Genomic DNA, 5,598 nt, shown 5'->3' with positions numbered 1-5,598 from the left:
CCCCCCCCCCCCCCCCCCCCCCCTTTTACAATAACTGTTTAAAGCCCTTGCTTGTCAATCCCAACATCAGGCTCATCTCAGGGCTTGTTTCTATTGACTGCTTTTCCTCTTCATTATAGGTCACATTTTTTCTGCTTCTTCGTAGGTCTGGTAATTTTGATTGCAGACCCTAGAATGATACATTTTAGAGAGTCTGGATTATGTTTGCTACTTTCAAATTTGTTTTGGCAGGCGGTCCAATTACTGGTGGAATCTCTGTATGCTGTCAGGCTTGGAGTTATGCTTTGTTAGGGCAAGTCAAGTTTGGTTTTGTCCTGAGTCCTAGGGCATCACCTTTACTCTTGGTCATTGCCCTTCTCCTAACTAAAAATATTTAGAAGTTGAAGGATGGGAAGTCGGTATGTGTATAGTAAGATGAGGGAGGATACTTCTTCTCTCCCTTAGTGGGAAGTTTCAATAGATAATGCCTAAAACTGGACAATCAGTAGGTAACAAAAGAAGACAAAATAGAGAAGGTACTTTATGTATCTGAATACTTGAATGAAGATTTATTTTTTTTTTATTATTATTTTTTTTTAAAGATGACCAGTAAGGGTATCTTAACCCTTGACTTGGTGTTGTCAGCACGATGCTCTCCCAAGTGAGCTAACCGGCCATCCCCAAACCCGTGACCTTGGTGTTATCAGCACTGCACTCTCCCAAGTGAGCCATAGGCTGGCCCTTGAATGAAGATTACAACTATAAAGAGTTTAGAGTTGAATTATAATAACTGTGCAGAAAACTAAACAAAAAACAGACAATTAACTCAATGGTAGGTTAAAAATGTGCAAGAAATGAAAAGTAATTATATTCACTACATGGTTCACCTGTGAATATTATTGACATAATAATATAAAGAGTGAACTAAATATATATACACATACATATATAGACACATATATCAATTTTTGTTTTGTTTTTTGGCAGGTGGCTGGTACAGGGAATGAAACATTTTTAACTAAAAAATTTAAATGTACTTCAGAAAAGTTGAAAGAATGTACAGTGAATGCTCATACATTTCATCTTGATCCATGAGTCAAATGATATATGATGGTGTATTTTTTTTCATCAGGAGGCATATAATGTCTAGTTGTCTCTCTTTTTACAGTGTTAGTAGTTATTGATACTCATTCCTAGGTCCATTAACTTGTTGGAGGCTATAAAATGATATTTTAATTCTATCAGTTCTTTTACATTTATTAGTTTCTTTTCAACTACCATTTGTGATCTAGTCACACCATTTATATAAAGAAGGGAGAACAAATGCTTTACTCTTTCCATATATTTACCAATTTTCAAGATAATGAATTGGTTCCCAATCATCCTCCAAAAGAAATCACTCAAGATTTTTAAAAATATCATTATGAATGTGTGGATTTCAATCGATTAGATGGATTTTAACTTACTGCAACTATTATTCTTACAGACACTAAGGCTATAACTCTTTGGCCAGTGGGAGCCTCTTCCAGTTGGCTCCTGATCTTGTTTACATGGTCTTAATAGTTTCTGATAACTTCCTTTTCAGTTTGCATGATGAGATGTTTGTGATAACACCAAGGTCCAGGGTTTGACGTCTCTACCAGCCAGCCAGCCCCGACCCCACCCCCACAAAAAAGATGCTTCAGACACATCTTGTACATTTCTCTCCCCAGACTTAGATCACCCATTTCTTCAAAAAGCCTTCATGTTTTTCTTTTCAAAGTGAGAAATGGTATTTCAAGAATATAATGAGTGCAAGGGATAATCATTGCTTCAGGTTGGTCACTCTTTCTAGGCCTGTTTCTTAAGTAGATTTTCAGCCAATCCCTGAGTGTTAGCCGCACCTTCACCCCCACTTCCACAAGTAGCTACTGCCACTGAGTCCTAAGCTTTTCAGGAATTCTGTGGCTTTCCCACCTCATGCTTAGCACTCAGTCTCTAAGGTCTGTTAAGCCATTCACCACGTGTGAACGAGCTTTCCAGTTTCAAAAAGGTTGTTGCTTTTCTCCCCACCTCTTATTAGCCCATTCTTGTAGGTTTATGCCTGTAAAACACAAAAACACTTTATTCTTGTTTTACTAGGTGTTGGAAAGGTGCGAGAGAAGGTATGTATGTCCAATCTACCATTGTTAGCTCTGAAACCCTTTCATTTATCTTGATATTCCTGGCCCGAGTGTAGGCTTTGTTACTCCATAGTAAATATTTATGGGAGAGAGCTACCCCTCTGGGCCTTGCTTGTGACAAGGCAGGTCAGACCCGGAGATGCTGGGACAAGTCGTTGTCAATGTGTTTCTTTTCCCCATGGTGTCTGACTTGAGCCTGTGCTCCCCTGGAGACTGCTAGACTCAACATGTGTCTGATTGATCTGGGCTTTTTGACTCGGTCAGGGTCAGACTCCCTGGTTGTTAACCTTGCTACGACTGGCTGCTCACCAGAACCACACTCTGAGCTCCGATTCCCAGGTGGCATTCTGGTCACTGTAGCCGCAGCAGAAACCCCCACAGCTGGGTTAGCCCTGGCTATGCGGATCTCGAAGGCAGGTGGGCCTTCTCAAACAGGAAAAAAACTCTGGGAAAAGACCATTCTTATCTGTCTAGGAGTGTGGAATACTGTCCGACTGGATCTCTTTTTGGCTTGGCGGAATCTGAGCTTTACTCCTGATGGTACCCAGAAAACTATTCTCCAAAATATGGCACGTTGAAATTAAAAGGCCTCAGAAATAGTTCTCAGATTCAAGGTCCTTCTGACCTTGCCTTGTTCCCCTCGCCCCAAGCTAGAATTTCTTTATCTACAAAAGCTTCTTTTCAAAAGGAATACAATTGTTTAAAGATCCCCTCCCTAGGAATCTCGTCAAATAAGCTGGAAAGATCGGAGAAAAGAGAAAAGAAGAGAAGGAATTGCACCAACCTGGACAGACCTTTTCACAAGATAATATCTGCCTCTGGGGCTCATTCCTGAGTAATCATTTACTGTCGCTCAAAAGAACTGTCTACATTCCCCACGTCCCTTCTCCCCTATGAATATATGAAAATCCGTGTGTATATCAACTTCTGCACCCCGTTGGGTCACTGGGAAATTATTTTCTTGTGATTCGCTGCACATCTTCCCTCCCCATTGTGTTCACATAAAACTTGTTATGCCTTTTTTTCATATTAATCTGTGTTTATTAGCTGATTTTTCAGAGAAACTTCAGGAGGTTGAAGATATCTTCCCTTGGCCAATACGTCTCCTTTTGGCTTGATGGAATCTGACGTTTACTTCCCACTCCAAAGTCCAGATGAGGAGACTTTGCCAGAATTATGATTTGTTTCAAAACATGTTCTTATTCTAAAGAAAAGGGAAGAAGACATTTACATTATTTGTTTTGGAAGATGTCTTGCTTTGCCTCATTGATTCCTCATATTCCAAATAATGTGCAGGATGCATGGATTACTTAATTTCTCTAGTAAAGGGGGGAAAGGGAGAGAAAAACAAAAACTCTTATAATTCTCTGGAGGAGTAACATGGAATAAAAAGTGGAAAACGAGGCACCAGTGATGCATTCCATTCACCTCCAGCAAACACGGCATCGGGGACGCCTTCACCACAGAATCCACAGCGCCAGAAATGAGTCCCAACTCTTTTTTTCAAATGTGACATATTTTCCACAAAACTTGATTCTGATCTTTGCTGTGAGTGCCCATGGCCACTCGGTTACAGGAAGCCTACCATGCCAGTTCTTTGCTAAGTGGCTTTGGCAAGGCCTCTGCTGGAATTTAATTACCATAGAAGCTCCAGGGACTTTATTAGCTGTATAAAGAACTATAGAGATATTAGCCTAAGTTGGATAAAGTCCAGAGCAGCTGTACTGCTCTGCAAGTGCAGCAGAATTTTGCAGAGATATATTGTGCTAAAGAGAAGTATCCTGGGATTTTAACCCTAAATAGTGTTAATAGCAAATATTCCTTATTTTATAAAGTAGAGATATTTCTGAAAATTGCTGTGTAAATCTGACTTCTCATACGAAATCCTTCTTCCCTATTCAATGCATTATCATTTCAAAAGTGCTTAATCTCCATTTATGACTAAATATTAATGTATATACTCTTTTTTTTTCTTTTTTTGGCAGCTGTCTGTACTGCGATCCAAACCCTTGACCTTGGTGTTATAACCGAAGGTATATACTCTTATCTTTCAATCTTCTACTTCTCCAAGTTTCTTTGACAAGTACTTGAAAATAAAAAGTGTAAACACTAAGAGAGCTATCTACTTAAAGAAGTGTTTATTAAATATTTTGATAAATTGAATATTCACTCAGTATTTTGATTTGTACATATTGACAGGAATTAAATCTCAGCTTTATTCAAAATGTACAGATGGGGAGGAGTGCCTTGACCCAAGAAAGCCCATTAAGTTTGCCATTTTTTATTTGTTTAGCTTGCAAATTGTGTTAGTTTCTTCTCTTCCCTTTCTTGTGTGTGTGTGTGTGTGTGTGTGTGGTTTTGGCAGCTGGCCAATAAGGGGATCCAAACTCTTGACCTTGGTATTACCAGAACCATGCTCTAACCGGGCCGGCCCAGTGGTGCGCTGTGACAGTGCACCACTTGGGAGCGCGGCGGCGCTCCCACTGAGGGTTCGGATCCCACGTACAGACCGGCCGCTCACTGGCTGAGCGAGGTGCGGGCGCAACACCGAGCCCATGTAGTTTTAGGTCCCAACATAGCTTCAGTCCTGCTCACTCCAATAGCTTCCCCACTGTGAATAGTTCCTTCATTTCTATGGATCAGGACAGATGAGTCACATTATTGCTTCGAGCTGAGTCAGTACAAAGAAAGGGTTAATTTGGAATGGAACTATTTGATATGGTGGAGGACATAGCTTTTGGTACTGGCTGGAGTTGCAGAAGGATCAAGTGCATTTGTTTATCTTTTAGCATTTGATTGACAACAGGCAGCTTACTCAGAGTTAGCAGGCTGTATATTAATTGGTATATCAACAATTTTAAGCTACTGGAATTTTTCCTACATGATTCCTGGTGGCAGCAAGGCGACACCGTGCATCTAAGACTCCTAAAGGTGAAATTCTAGAATGATTATCAGAAATGCCAGACAACCGTTCATTGGCCTTTGTTGTACACATCCAGAGGATTAATGGGGTGAGTTCTCTGTGCAGAGGACCATTGCAAGACTTCGCCCAAAGAAAATTTTCAGTGGTATCTTTGTCAAAGTCACCCCTGAAAGCCTAAAAACACTGCATGCAGTGGATCCCTATGTGACCTGGGGATTTCCATATCTGAAGTCTGTCTGGGAACTCATCTAGAAATGGGGACAAGCCAGTCAAAACTAGGACCATCCCTCTGACAGACAACACACAGAGACCAAGGAGCGCCTGGGGAGGTTTGGTGTCATTTGCTTACAAGACCTCATTCATGAAATTGCCTTCCAGGGGAAGTATTTCCAGGAGATCTCATGTTTCTTGTATCTATTCCAACTCTAGGTGGCTCATCATGATACCAAGAATAAAGTGGCTTTCCTCGAGGAGATGGGCTCACTTGGCCGTCAGGGTGAATGCATCCAGCAGCACATCCGCCAGCTGAACTAG

At 40.9% G+C, this 5,598-nt stretch overlaps 1 pseudogene; it reads left to right on the top strand.

The window, feature by feature from the left end:
* The window catches only part of LOC103592974, a 10,371-nt pseudogene extending 4,773 nt beyond the window's left edge, over window positions 1–5,598 (top strand).

This window comes from Galeopterus variegatus, unplaced genomic scaffold (genome assembly GCF_000696425.1).
Source record: "Galeopterus variegatus unplaced genomic scaffold, G_variegatus-3.0.2 Scaffold1249, whole genome shotgun sequence".
NCBI lineage: Eukaryota > Metazoa > Chordata > Mammalia > Dermoptera > Cynocephalidae > Galeopterus > Galeopterus variegatus.
The sequence above is the reverse complement of the archived record's forward strand: the minus strand, read 5'-3'. Positions and strand labels throughout refer to the sequence as shown.